Source organism: Sapajus apella, unplaced genomic scaffold (genome assembly GCF_009761245.1).
Source record: "Sapajus apella isolate SASKATOON/1434 unplaced genomic scaffold, GSC_monkey_1.0 scaffold99, whole genome shotgun sequence".
Lineage (NCBI taxonomy): Eukaryota > Metazoa > Chordata > Mammalia > Primates > Cebidae > Sapajus > Sapajus apella.
In genome coordinates this window covers 405288-419538 of record NW_022437039.1, presented here as the reverse complement: position 1 = coordinate 419538, position 14251 = coordinate 405288, and the positions used below count along the sequence as shown (strand labels likewise).

Below are 14251 nucleotides of genomic sequence, written 5' to 3'. Positions count from 1 at the left end.
GATATTGTCTAAGGTATGGTGAAAAACAGGCATCATGGTCTCTTCTTGAGCCTTTTTGAAGAGTTGACCATTTGCCCCAAGAATACTTGCCAGCAGCACTTATAATTGTAGCAGTGTTTACCCTGAGATAACTTTGCCACAAAATAACTTTTAATTTTTTTTGAGACAGGGTCTCTCACCCTTGCCCAGACCTGAGTGCAATGGTGTGATCCCAGGCCCAAGCAATTGTTGTGCCTCAGCCTCCCAGCTAGCTGGGACTACAGGCCTGCATCACCAAGCCTAACTGGGTTTCACCATGTTGACCAAGATGGTCTTGAACTGGCCTCCAGTGACCCGCCTGCTTCAGCCTCCCAAAGGGCTGGGATTACAGGTGTGAGCCACTGCTCCCAGCCATCTGGCTTTTATTATTACTTTCACATGGCTCTAGCATATCAACTTTGGAAACAAAAGACATCATTCTATTTATAGCATTTCGTAGTGGTAGTTCCTTTTACAAAATACAGTAATTCTCGATCGCTGAAAACGTCAAATCCTAGAAAACGTAGCAATCTCACATGTGATGTTAACATCATTCTCTAACAGTTGTTGGCCAAAGATCTATTTGATGAATCTGATTTTTCTGAACTAGACAATTCTGCTGATTCAGATGATTCTGTTGTTTGTTCTGCTTAGAAATAACTCCAAGAACAGTTTTTATTTTATTTTTTTTTTTTTTTGAGACGGAGTTTCGCTCTTGTTACCCAGGCTGGAGTGCAATGGCGCGATCTCGGCTCACCGCAACCTCCGCCTCCTGGGTTCAGGCAATTCTCCTGCCTCAGCCTCCTGAGTAGCTGGGATTACAGATACGCACCACCATGCCCAGCTAATTTTTTGTATTTTTAGTAGAGACGGGGTTTCACTATGTTGACCAAGATGGTCTCGATCTCTTGACCTCGTGATCCACCCGCCTCGGCCTCCCAAAGTGCTGGGATTACAGTTTTTATATTTTATTTTCACAATGAAAATCAGTCACATTTGCTTCAGTCTCAAAGAGCATGTTTATATGAAATTAAATGAGTGCTGGCAGCAAGTTTCACTTTTTTCTAAGTGGGAAAAGTTAAATATAAGCAAAGGAGAATGTACTACTTTCAAAGCCAGAAAAAATGAGAATTTGAGGTGAAGGAAAAGCAAAGGCAGAAGAGGAGAATATACTTGTGTTTCTTCACTGAGCTCTGCCTAGGCCACTGCTTTTCCCTGCATACACTGTCCTTGAGCATGGCCCTAAGGAGAAGCTCTGCAGGACAGCTCCTAGAGTCACATACTTCATAGCCTCTGCTCAACTCAGAAGAAAACATCTTTAAAGGACCACGACAAAGAGGTGGGCTGGAATGTGACCTATTTGGGACACCATGACTTCATTGGTGATTCATGGTGGGGAAGGGGAGATAGCCCAGGAGTGGACTCGTTACTAATGGACTTTGGACATAAGCTCAGGGAATGTGGTTGGATAAATGAGGACGGCCAGTGAAAGTGAACGGAAGAGATAAGGAAATAGAGACACTTTGTGTTACCTCACTAATAAGCTCCTGCCACTCCTGGGCCTACTGTGGCCAGGGAAATGGGGATGCAAGTGTTCAACTCCTTGAATGTTTAGGTTGCCTCCACCCTCCAAGCTGCTTTGTCCTCTCATCTGCTGGGCAGAAAAAGGAAAACAAGTACCTCTAGAGTCTCCAATCCTTGCCTGTCAGCCACTCCAGATGACCTGAAGTAGACAGGTAAGCGTTGGAGAACACATTCATTTATTCCGGAAATATTTGATTGCCTATAATATACCAGGTATTGGAGTCAAATATAAAGCAGTGAAGAGCGCCGGGGGCAGTGGCTCATACCTGTCATCCCAGCACTTTGGGAGGCTGAGGCAGGTGGATCATTTGAGCTCAGAAGTTTGAGACCAGCCTGGGCAACATGGCAAAGCCCCATCTCTACAAAAAAATATTAAAAATTAGCCTGGCATGGTGGTGTATGCCTGTAGCTATTTGAGAGGCTGAGGTGGGAGGATGGCTTGAGTCCAGAAGGCAGAGGTTACAGTAAGCCAAGATCACTATTGTACTCCAGCGTGCAAGATTCAACCGTCTTGGGAAAAAAAAAAAAAAAAAAAAGCAGTGAACAAAGCTTCTTCCAGAAGCAGCCTAATTGGACCCCTCAGAGGTATCAGCACCAATCAGGCAACACTGCCCAGCTCCCATCCCCCAGCACCCTTGCCAAATCCAAGTCCCAGTTCTGCAGGGCCTCTCTTCCAAGCTTCCAAGCCCTGGTAAACCCAACCCTTTCTCTATACTCCCCTGACTCCACATGTTTCCTACAGTTACTATCCCTGTCACTGTAGTTTTCCCTTTTTTTTTTTTTCCAGTTCTACTACACCTTCTTTACAAATTCTTTTTATTAAGTCCCCTTTTGGAAATACCAAGAATAGCTTCTGGTTTCCTGACTGGACTTTATTATCACATGTGATGCTAAGAGTTTGGATTTTATGTCAAGTATAATGGGAAGCCACTGAATAATTAGGGAATGACACAATTCTCTTATTCTGGCTGCAGTGTGGAGAACAGGTCAGAAAAGCTAAAAGTGCAAGCAAGGAGACCAGTTAAGACTTTCTTAGCTCTGATGTCTAGAAACTCAGTTGTCTAGTCTAGTGATGACAGTGGATACAGAAAAATGTGGATGGGTTTTGTACATTTTGGGGGCATAGTCAACATAATGTGATGGTGATAGGTTATGGAAGTGAGGGAGAGAGTTCCCGTCTATGTCTACTCTAGGGCTTTCCTATCATTATCTGGGACAATGGGTGAAGCTCAAATAAATGAAGGTCAGGGAGGGAAAAGTAATTCACAGAAAGAAGGAAGAGATACAACCCCAGATGGAAAGCAAGCCCTCTCAGTGACTTTATGTTTGAGAGAGAGAGCAGATTATCATCCCCCTTACAGAAACAGAAACACATTTTAGAGGGAGGAAGGATGGGCACACAGCAGTCTTAGGGCTCAATCCACAGTAAAGACAGAATTATAATCTGGATTTCCCAAGGTGCAGAGGGCTCTCCTCTTCCCAAGTCCTTTATGCAACTGTTCTAGGAGAGAATGGTTACTACTACTTAGCTTTTGGGCTGGGTCTTGGGAACTAGGAATCCAGGCAGGTTGGCTCCTCAATGTCATCTGGTCCATTTCCTCATGGAGGGCACAGGGCTTTGGCACATGGCTGCGGCTCTCCTTGTGACGTTTGTCTGGAGACACTTGACCTTGCCGTGACACAGCTCTGGATCTGCAAATAACCCAGCTCTTCACCCTGCACAGCTATTGTTTTGAGCACCTTGCATTATCAGTAACAGGTTAGGCATTTTCATGAAACTGCTGTTTTTTAAGGATGGCAAGGAAGGTCTTTTGTTTCTTCAACACCCTAGTGCATACCTGCCACTGGGAGGGTACACTCAGCATGACAGCTCAGGCTATTTCTCTCAGTCCATTGATCACAGGCCCTCACCATTTGACCTTCTATTGCTTAACAAGCCCAATACCATACTAACCACTTGAGAATATATTTAAAGTAGGCTGCACAAAAGGCAACACCCCCAAGTCTACAGATTTCCTCTTATGTCTTTTTTTTTTTTTTTTTTGAGACGGAGTTTCACTCATGTTACCCAGGCTGGAGTGCAATGGCGCGATCTCGGCTCACCACAACCTCCGCCTCCTGGGTTCAGGCAATTCTCCTGCCTCAGCCTCCTGAGTAGCTGGGATTACAGGCACGCACCACCATGCCCAGCTAATTTTTTGTATTTTTAGTAGAGACAGGGTTTCACCATGTTGACCAGGATGGTCTCGATCTCTTGACCTCGTGATCCACCCGCCTCAGCCTCCCAAAGTGCTGGGATTACAGGCTTGAGCCACCACGCCCGGCCCTCTTATGTCTAATATTACCCTCCAGGTTTGGTGCAGCCCTTCAGACGTCCATTAAAAAAGCAGGTTATTCCCTGGTAAATTACACACTGGGCTTTCCACAGTTTCCATACCTCCTTCCCTCACTGAAACATTTTAACTAGTTGATATAAGTTTTCAATTGACACTATTCCTTTTCTCCAAAGATTCCTAACCACTCCCTGTATACTGGATCAATAGTCTCACTACAACCCAGAGAAGTTGGGTAGAGCCTACGGGCTGTCAATGGTCCACAATTCTACCATGGCTCCTCAGCTGATGGTAGCTGTTGAGTGGTCGGAGCCAAACAAGAGCTGGGTGCCTCCAGATTCCTTACCTCACTCTCCTTTCCTCTTGCTACCTCTCTGCTGCCTCTTGTGAGTTCAGTTAGGAACAGCCCAGAGCTTCTGGGATCCTGGCACATGCGTGCCCATTTCATAGCTTACTTCATCACAGGCGGAATCCTCAGCTCCTCGCAGTCCTGGAAATAAGACTCAACTGTAACTTCGTTTCTGGGTAAAGACCAAGAGTCCTGAGTGTTCTTCACTTAGAGAGAACATGAGATTCTGGCGAGTAGCCCTACCATTGCCCATGGTAGCCAGCCTGAAAGCTGTGAACTTCGTGTTGACCTGTGCTAGAGGCTGGAGGAAGCTGCGCTCCTGCAACTGCTCAACCACTACCCTTACAGTTGGGCATTCCAGGGGCAAGTTTGGAGTTTTTCATAGATTTAGGATTTATGGAGATTCATAAGTAATGTCTTGGTTTCCTGGTAGCCCCATTTCATACCTGCTCTACTAGGTTAGTGACTACGTAAAAAGAGCTGGACATTTTCCACTCATCTGTAATTTCTCTTTTTAAACGAGGATTCCTAGATGCTACCACCAGACGTTCTGATTTGTCAATCTAAGGCAGTTTTCCAAGTGCTTCTGTGTGGTTATGCCTGTTTGAGAGCCATCAACCCCTTTCTTAGAGAGAGAGGACACTGGGGCCTAAGGTCAGTATCAGACAATCAACCTCCAGCTCTGCAGATGCGACCAATAAGTGTTAGGATGGTGCCATAGTGAGGGCTTTGGAGTGAGACAAACCAGGTTTAATTTCTAATTTTGTGATCATCTGTTGCTGTGTGTCCTTGGATGACTGACTTAACCTTTCTGAGCCCAGCCTCTTCATTTTACAGTCAGTGATAACAATATCTACCTCTCAGAGGGCTTTAAAGGATTAACTGCTTTCATGTGTGCAAACCATTTACATATAACCTACCACACAAAACATGCTTCACGTATGCCAGCTATTACTGGATACATCTTAAGTTTTACCAGGAAGGATAAATAAGCGCCAAACAACTTTAAACAAGCATTACTGATGGCTACATCTGCAATTCTCCCAACACCATATTCTTTAGTTGGTCAGTGAATTCATTTGTTCATTAAATATAGTACGATGAAACTGATATTTATTTTGCCCAGGTATGTTTATAATGTGCCAGGCACAGAGATATATGGAAGACCTGGTCACTGCTACAAGGGAGAGAAGCTGGATTTTGAACATAAGTCAAATCAATTCCAAAACCTTTCATTACTTTCATTTCACTTTCACTTAGAAATCCTTACAGTCTAGGGCCGAGTGTGGTGGCTCATGCCTGCAATCCCAGAACTTTGGGAGGCTGAGGTGGGAGGATCACCTGAGGTCATGAGTTCAAGATCAGCCTGGCCAACATAGTGAAACCCCATTTCTAAAAATAAAATAAAATAAAAAGAAATTCTTACAGTCTAAAAGTAGAAAAGGCAAAGAGTGACCCATTTAAAAAGAAAGAAACGTATGGGCATGGTGGTTCAAGCCTGTAATCCCAGCAATTTGGGAGGCTAAGGCAGGCAGATCACCTGAGGTCAGGAGTTCGAGACAGCCTGGCCAACATGGTAAAACCCCATCTCTACTAAAAATACAAAAATTAGGCAGGCATGGTGGTGCATGCCTGTGATTCCAGCGACTCAGGAGGCTGAGGGAGGAGAATCCCTTGAACCCAGGAGGCAGAGTTTGCAGTGAGCTGAGATTGCACCACTGCACTCCAGCCTGGGGACAGAGTGAGACTCTGTCTCAAAAGAAAAAAAAAAAAAAAAAAAGGAAAGAAAAGTGACCCATCAGATCAGAGATCTCACTTGTTACCCAGTTCCCCCACTTACCATTGAGGTAGTGTCTGTTGAAATCCCCAGTTGGATTTTAACAAGTCAAGACTTTAGACCAAGGGACAGGAGGTGGGGACATAAAAGGACATATCAGAAGTAGAATTCATATCCCCAAGCACCAGCAGAGAGCTCTCTGGGGCTGGCCAAGCACACAGTGGGGCTTCACTCATTTGTCCACACCTTCCCTTTGCCCACTCACCTTGATTCTTAGCCTTTGTTGGATACCTGGGCTCTGGACCGTTTCAGCTCTACTGTCATTCCTTCTCAATGGCCAAGCCACCTGACACGTCCACATGGGATCTTCTAGCCCGCTGGTATTAGTAGTACCTTTTGATTCAGGCTCACGCTGTCCAGGCTGAACTAGCCCCTATAAACCTGTTCAGAAAACTTGCTTATTAGTCTAAATTAAAATCAGGTTCTCTTCCTTAGGTCCCAATAGGTCACCATGAATGTCCCAAGTATCTGAGGAGTAATGAAGAAACCACAGTTGATTGTTGCCTGGCCAGGGCTGACCAAGATAGACAAGAAGTCCCTCCAAGAGCCCTGTTTTAACTCCAGCCTCATGCCAAACTGCTCAACTTCCTTTGCTGCTGGAAGTGGTTGAAGGACTCAATGGAAAGTAACCCCATGAAATTAGGACATCCTATCCCCAAACAACCCTTAAACAGAGGAAGTCCTCTCCCACAAGTGTGCTGTTGCTCTCACTACATAAGACCTGGGACTGAAGACTGCTGTCTGCCTCTCTTTGGTCACCCTGCCTACCTTGAGGATCTGTAAGTAATGAAAACTCTGAAACTTTCACAGTGTGGCTGTGGTGGTCTCACCCAGCCCTGAGGGCGAGATCACCCCAGAGGAAGTCATGCAGCTCAAGGCCCTGCTGGTGTTCTTCTTTTGGAGCCTCTGGGCACAGTAGCTAAGTTAATGGAGAAACCCAAAGAGTTCTGCGCAAAACACCAAGATATAACCCTTCTAAGAGCTACCATGGAATGGGCCATTCTGAAGGGAGAATTGGAGGAAATGACAAAGCTTAATAAGGAACTGAGATGTCTCAGTCTGGCAGCTGTACCATCATTTCACCTGTTTCTTTCTTCCAATTCTGGTCATGACAGAACTGTAAGGTCATGTCTATGATGTCACAGACACTGATGAGCTCTCATCCCTGTATTCTACCCTTTCCAGCCTGAGGCTCTGTGTCTCTCCATTTCGTGCAGTCACTGGGTTCCTCTATAAGGCCTTATGGTCCAAATGGTTCTGAGTATGAGCTCTGCCTCTTCTTTTGGGAAAACCCCTGAGGAAGGGGGCTTCACTGGTTCTAATAGGAGCTTGGCAACTCCCCACATAATCCCAGAGAAAAAAACCCTATCACTGACACCTTACCTCACCCCTTCAGAAATCCCTGTATGGGCTCAGGGAGCAGAGGTGTGGGAACAGAGATTCCTGAAAGCCAGAGCTAAACACTTGAACGTGGAGTGGGGCAGTGTTCAAGTGTTTGAACAGCTGAGCAGAACAGAATTAGAAGAGCAATCAGGCATACACATGGCCAAGAACACATGAAAAAATGCTCATCACTAATCATTAAAGAAATGCAAATCAAAACCCCAATAAGATACCATCTCACACCAGTCAGAATGGCTATTACTGAATGTCAAAAAATAACAGATGCTGGCAGGGTTGCAGAGAAAAGGGAATGCTTATACACTGCTGGTGGGAATGTAAAGTAGTTCAGCCATTGTGGAAATCAGTTTGGAGGTTTCTCAAAGAAGTTAGAGCTACCATTCAACCCAGCAATCCCATTACTGGGCATATAGCCAAAGGAATAATCATTCTACCAAAAAGACACATGCACACATATGTTCATCGCAGTGCTATTCACCATAGCAAAGACATGGAATCAATCTAGATGCCCATCAATGGTGAAGTAAAGAAAATGTGGTACATATACACCACAGGATAGTACACAGCCATAAAAAAGAATTAAATTATGTCCTTTGCAGCAACATGGATGGAGTTGGAGGCCATTGTTTTAAGCAAATTAACACAGGAACAGAAACCCAAATACCATGTGTTCTCACTTATAATCCAGAGCTTACAAACACACATGGATACAAAGAGGGGAACAACAGACACTGGGGCTTACTAGAGGGTAGAGAGTTGGAGGAGGGTAAAGACTGAAAACTACCTATTGGGTACCATGGTTATTGTTATTACCTGTGTGACTAAATAATCTGTATACCAAACCCGTTTTACATGCAATTTACCTATGTAACAAACCTGCACATTTACCCCTAAAACTAAGAGTTGGAAAGAGAGGGGTAAAAAAAAAGTAGTCAAGGTCCTACCATCACAGCTGCCAGGAACACAGACAATATTAGGGTCCTGTTGGCTCAGAGCAGTGCAGGATGGTCCGTGGCCACCCCCACTCCACATCCACAGCTCTGCCACACTGTGCAGCATAGTTCCCAGTCCCCAGCTGGTCCCACTTTGGCCCTGTCTTGAGCAGAAAGCCAATTGTATTAATCTGGTTTGGGGAGAGGTGAGACTCAGACACTGAGGACTTAACTAAAACTCCCATACCTTGCTGGGCATTGCAATTCCTCCATCACAGAGCAGGCCTTTCAAGAACCAAGAGGTTCTCTCTCTCGATCTTTTTTTTTTTTTTTTTTTTGAGACTCAGTTTTGTTCTTGTTGCCCAGGCTGGAGTGCAATGGCGCAGTATCAGCTAACTGCAACCTCCACCTCCTGGATTCAAGTGATTCTTCTGCCTCAGCCTCCTGAGTAGCTGGGATTACAAGAGCCTGCAGTGACGCTGAGCTAATTTTGTGTTTTAAGTAGAGATGGGGGTTCCTCCATGTTGGTCAGGCTGGTGTCGAACTCCTGACTTCAGGTGATTTGCCTGCTTCGGCCTCCCAAAGTGCTGGCACAGGTGTGGGGCACTAGGCCCAGTCAGGAGATTCTCATTCAGAGCAGGACCAGGTGAACACAAACTGCAGAGGAGAAAGGATGCATTTTACAGGAGAAAAATCTGCCATCCTTAATACTGGGGAAGCAAGGGTCTACTGAATGTTTGGTGACTGGCAATGGCATTCAACTTTGCTCTCCATCCACCCTCCTTCCTGCAAAGAAGAAATTCTGATCTCTTAGGGAAGCTAGAATGGACACCAATCAGGGAAATAAATAAGTCCTTAAGCAGCAGCAGCAAAATCAAGTTTCTCCACCTTGCTATGCTGTCTGTCCACTCACCCAGGCCCTCTACATCCTGATCTCCGTTTCTATTTACATACTCCCCTTCTCACCCATTGCCTTGGTCTCCCGGGTTCTAACTCCAAATCCGGCCCCAAAGTAATTTCCTTCTCACTCCTTTCTGGATCATGCTCCCTCACTCAGGCTTGACTCTTCCTGTGAAGAATAGTCAGGAATTGTTTCAGTTTCAGGATCTTCTCCTTCAGTGCAGCTTCCAGAGCCGAGCTTCCAGAGCGGACTGAAGGCCTTGTGAGGCCCAGACACTCATTGATAATTAGGATCTTAAGGGCTGGTGAGTCATCTTAAAGTTTCCAACTTCTCTGAGACGCTAGATTTTGCCATAAGCCACCTGAGAGGAGTAGTGAGGAATTCAACTACATCTGAGGCTGATCTGTGGCTCAAAATTCAGTTCCTACAACTCCTACTAGGTCTGATAAAAACTCTACTCTGGAAACAGAAAGGGGTCAGTGTGGGTTCATTTCTACTTCACTTTCTTAACTCTAGGAAAGAAGGTATTTATTTCTCATCCCATTCAATTCAACATATGAGACACAATGTTAACTAGTGGAAATAATACAGATTTTTTCCTTCAGGTGAATCTAGTTTGAGTCCAAGCTCAACTCCATACTAAGTGATTTGTGGCAAATTATTCAACTCCTGTGATCCTCTCTTTTTTTTTTTTTTTGAGACGGAGTTTCGCTCTTGTTACCCAGGCTGGAGTGCAATGGGGCGATCTCGGCTCACCGCAACCTCCGCCTCCTGGGTTCAGGCAATTCTCCTGCCTCAGCCTCCTGAGTAGCTGGGATTACAGACACGCGCCACCATGCCCAGCTAATTTTTTGTATTTTTAGTAGAGACGGGGTTTCACCATGTTGACCAGGATGGTCTCGATCTCTTGACCTTGTGATCCACCCGCCTCGGCCTCCCAAAGTGCTGGGATTACAAGCTTGAGCCACTGCCGCCGGCCTGTGATCCTCTTTTTATCATCTGAGGATAGTAACACCCACCTTGCAGGGCTGGGTGTGGTGGCTCATGCCTGTAATCCCAGTACTCTGGAAGGCCAAGGAGGGTGGATCACTTGAGGTCAGGAGTTCAAGACCAACCTGGCTAACTGTTGAAACTCCCATCTCTACTAAAAATACAAAAAAAAAAGATTAGCTGGGCGTGGTGGCAGGTACCTGTAATCCCAGCTACTCTGGAGAATGAGGCAGGAGAATCGCTTGAACCCCAGAGGTGGAGGTTGCAGTGAGCCAAAATCGCACCACTGCAGTTTGGCCTGGGCGACAGAGCAAGACTCTCTCTCAAAAAATAAAAAAATAAATAGCCGGGCGCGGTGGCTCATGCCTATAATCCCAGCACTTTGGGAGGCCGAGGCGGGTGGATCACGAGGCCAAGACATCGAGACCATCCTGGTCAACACGGTGAAACCCCGTCTCTACTAAAGCTACAAAAAAAATTAGCTGGGCATGGTGGTGCGTGCCTGTAATCCCAGCTGCTCAGGAGGCTGAGGCAGGAGAATTGCCTGAACCCAGGAGGCGGAGGTTGCGGTGAGCCGAGATCGCGCCATTGCACTCCAGCCTGGGTAACAAGAGCGAAACTCCGTCTCAAAAAAAAAATAAAAATAAAAATAAATAATACCCACCTTGCAACATACAGGAAAAGAGTATACATGATAAGAGTAAAGTATCTAGCCCAGTGCTTGGCACTCAGAAGGATGTGAATAAAAGGTATGTGGTGGTAGTAAGAGAAACTCCATCTTGCAGGAACTTCATAGCATATATTACTACTTGACATATAAGTTTAATGTCTGTCACCCCCTGCCAGAACGTAAGGTTTTTCAGCTCAACGCTGAATCCTAGCACTTTGAATAGTGTTTGGTGCTAAATGTATTTATTTGCCAGGTATGAATGAATGGGTGAAAAAATAAGAGGAAGACTGGGCTCATCAGACCTAACCAACTGAGCATCACTTAAGCATTATAAAGAACACAAAACGAAACAAAACCGGTCTTTGGCTGAGATGTCTCCAACATCTGCTCCCTCTCCATTTCTGCTGTAATTCTAGGGCAGGGTTTCACAACCTCAGCACACTGACATTTTAAGCCATATCGTTTTTTGAGTTCTTGGGGTTGGGGAGTGGGGCGGGAACCTTGTGTACCTTGCAGAATGTTTAGCTGCATCCCTGGCCTCCACCCACTAGATGTCAGTGGTACCCCTCAGTTGTGACAACAAAATTGTCATTTGTGCTCTGGGTCGGGCGCTGATTGAGAACCCCTAGCCCAGGAACATATTAGTGCCTTTGTTTACCAAAATCTTCCCTCCTTAAGTCCCCAAGACCTAATTCATCCTTTCCATAGATAATGAACGCGAGGGACAGCTGGTCTCCATCTCTACCAACCAGGTAAAGGCACCTGAGCCTAAGTATCGGAAATGCAGAAGAAAAAGTTCACGTTCTCAAGGAGTGCACCATCAAAGACAAGACTAATGTCTTGGATAATGACTGATGACACTAATACCCCCATCTTCTTGAAGCGTCCTGATCCTCTGAACTCTATGGTCCTGTCTGTAACGTCTCTCAGCGTGCTGCTCCATTTTAACCCGCTAACATTAGAATTTGTTTCCGGTGGGTTTATCCACTTCACCAGTTTGGGGGCTCGCTGAGGGTACACCGCTCAGTACAAGGGCGCAATGGGGCTTTAGGAAACGAGTGTTTCCTTAGCATAAACGGCAAGAGGCACCAAGCCCTTCAAAGGAAGCCTCACTGGGGAACCTGAACGGACGGGAAGCTCCGAAGGGCAACAAAGCTGGCACTCCGGGCTGTCTCGATCCCAGGCATCCCTGAGGACTCAGTTGACTCTGTATCACGCAATCACTGCGAGTTGTTGCGTCAAAGAACCCAGGGTGCAATCAGAGCCGCAGGACAGACAGGGGAGACGCAACCCTTCAGCCCCGCCTCACCAGAAAAAGTCCTCACTAGAGCGACTAGCCAGCCACGCCATCTTTTCTACTACGTCATGCCGGAAGCTATCGCGGCGCACGCCGGGACGACAAGGGGGCCATACGCATGCGCAATAGCCAAGCCTGAACCGAGAGATGCGAGTCGCTCAAGTGCGGCACTAAAGGACCATCCTCTCCACCTGGTTTCCGCCCTTCGCTAATTGACAGCACTTTCGTCCATGAATCCCGCCTTGCGTCATATGCTGGGACCAATCACAATGCCTGAGAACCCGGGGCCCGGATCTAGATGGGCACGCCTTCCTGTTTTACGCGTTAGGTGAGGACTTCCCTGATAGAAAACGTGGCGTTTATTGTGGGCCATGCGTAATTGTAAACATTTATACACTAACTCATACAGCAACCCTACTAAGTCAATTCTATTACCATTTTTATCTTCCAGATGAGGAATCCAAAACACAGTTTAAGTGACTTTCTAAAGACAGAAGTGGGACTAAAAATCGTTTCAAAACCAGTGGATTTTTTTCCCCACTCTATATTGTTTTTATTTCTTAATACTAAGTAAGTACTGCAAAAACGTTCTCACTTAAAACTGAAGTCTCCACGCTTGTAATCCCAGCACTTTGGAAGGCCGAGGCGGGGGGAATCACTTGAGTCCAGGAATTTGATGCTGCAGTGAAAGGTAATTGCCACTGCACTCCAGCCTGGGCGGCAGAATGAGATCGTCTCAAAATAAATAAATAATAAATCCCAATGAAAAATTTAAAAAAATTGGCCGGGCGCGGTGGCTCAAGCCTGTAATCCCAGCACTTTGGGAGGCCGAGGCGGGTGGATCACGAGGTTGAGAGATCAAGACCATCCTGGTCAACATGGTGAAACCCCGTCTCTACTAAAAATACAAAAAATTAGCTGGGCATGGTGGTGCGTGCCTGTAATCCCAGCTACTCAGGAGGCTGAGGCAGGAGAATTGCCTGAACCCAGGAGGCAGAAGTTGCGGTGGGCCGAGATCGCGCCATTGCACTCCAGCCTGGGTAACAAGAGTGAAACTCCGTCTCAAAAAAAAAAAAAAAAAAGAAAAAAGAAAAATTAAAAAAAATTATCTTCATACCTTGCCTCTGAAACTACTCTCCCTCCCTAGATAAAATAACTGTTACTGAGGCAGAGGAGTCTGGAGGCAGGGAACCTAAGGCCATTCACGCTGACTTCCTAGAACTAAATCAAAAGGAAAACCCCAACTTTCCCCACCTAAGTAAGGAAAAAACCCACCAAAAGGACTGGAGGCTACTCCTTTTACAAACCGCCCAACCTTTTCTGCGTGGCAGATGAAAAATTTTAAGTATCTTTGATTAGTTGCTTTCTACACCGGATCAGAAGTTTGCATAGCAGTGTAACTTTGTAACTTCACTTTGGCCTCTGATTGGTTGCTTTCCACAACCAATCAGATGCTTGCATAGGGTGTAACCTTTGTGACTTCACTTCGCCTCTGAGTGTGGGCCACTACTTCATTTACATAGGGTATACACCAAGTGACCTATAGGAAACCTCTGGAGAGTGTTTAAACACCAGAAAAATTCTGGCACATGGCCCTTGAGCCCCTGTGCTCTACTGGCTGCCACCTTGTGGAGTGTACTTTCGTTTTCAATAAATCTCTGCTTTTGTTGCTTTTTTCCTTGATTTGTTTGTGCGTTTTGTCCAATTCTTTGTTCAAAACGCCAAGAACCTGTACACTCTCCACTGGTAACATTACCAGCATGTATATCTTTCTGGTTCTTGATATATACTCTTTCTCCATTTACTACATCTTCATTTTTTTCCTATATATATATATATATATATATATATATATATATATATATGCTGCATTTAGGGATGTACCACAATATATATTCTATTTAAAATGTTTTTCCATGCGCCTCCCCCAACACACACA

General features: G+C 45.6%; 1 protein-coding gene and 2 long non-coding RNA genes across 4 annotated transcripts in view; 1 reads left to right on the top strand and 2 right to left on the bottom strand.

The window, feature by feature from the left end:
• Positions 1-14251, bottom strand: part of ZNF75A (zinc finger protein 75a) — a 68714-nt gene that overhangs the window by 8344 nt on the left and 46119 nt on the right. The window lies entirely within an intron of this gene.
• Positions 330-12990, top strand: LOC116536258. Its single transcript, XR_004262549.1, has 3 exons — positions 330-689; positions 977-1754; positions 11724-12990. It is a non-coding gene; the product is annotated as an uncharacterized LOC116536258 (long non-coding RNA).
• Positions 2719-7745, bottom strand: LOC116536259. 2 transcript variants are annotated; one of them, XR_004262551.1, is made up of 3 exons: positions 6327-7745; positions 4282-4425; positions 2719-3294 (listed from the first exon to the last, which is right to left on the bottom strand). It is a non-coding gene; the product is annotated as an uncharacterized LOC116536259 (long non-coding RNA). The 2 variants fall into 2 exon arrangements; XR_004262550.1 differs by lacking the exon at positions 6327-7745 and having other exon boundaries at positions 4282-5637.